At 30.4% G+C, this 230-nt stretch overlaps 1 protein-coding gene across 1 annotated transcript in view; it reads left to right on the forward strand.

The window, feature by feature from the left end:
- LOC119585127 overlaps nt 1-230 on the forward strand; it is a 9,823-nt gene that overhangs the window by 5,016 nt on the left and 4,577 nt on the right. The gene's annotated exons all lie outside the window — the stretch shown is intronic.

Consider the following 230-nt stretch of genomic DNA (forward strand, 5'->3'; position numbering starts at 1 on the left):
TAGTAAAGTTTTAATCTGGACAGTAAAAAATGAACTTTCAGACAACAATCAAGACCACACAGAAGTGTTTAGAAATGTGTTGCAAATATAAGGCATGTATTTGTGAAGTTCATTAAAGCAGCAGCTTGCACATTTTTACTTATATTGTCATATTTGGACCAAGGCAGAAATACGATGTCACAGGACTGATTTTCATTAAACAATTAAAGTTTTTATGAAATTGTTTATCT

Source organism: Penaeus monodon, chromosome 19, assembly GCF_015228065.2.
Source record: "Penaeus monodon isolate SGIC_2016 chromosome 19, NSTDA_Pmon_1, whole genome shotgun sequence".
NCBI lineage: Eukaryota > Metazoa > Arthropoda > Malacostraca > Decapoda > Penaeidae > Penaeus > Penaeus monodon.